We start from the raw sequence: 235 nt of genomic DNA, 5'->3' as shown, positions 1-235 counted from the left end.
CCCGTAGGTGCAGCAAATCGTAAAGTAATAGAATTAATTTTTCTCTCATATCTTAATGTAATGTGAAAAATGGCATACATAAACATTTAAAACATATGAACTTGAAATACAGTTACGAAGAACGGAATTTAAAAGAACAAAAGTTATAGCCGTAGATTTGTACAGCATCATCAATTCTAAGAACTGAACACGTGAATCTTCCATGCGGCCAGGCCTTTCCGGCAGTGCACTCTAA

This window comes from Penaeus monodon, chromosome 21, assembly GCF_015228065.2.
Source record: "Penaeus monodon isolate SGIC_2016 chromosome 21, NSTDA_Pmon_1, whole genome shotgun sequence".
Lineage (NCBI taxonomy): Eukaryota > Metazoa > Arthropoda > Malacostraca > Decapoda > Penaeidae > Penaeus > Penaeus monodon.
This window is presented reverse-complemented; position numbering follows the sequence as displayed.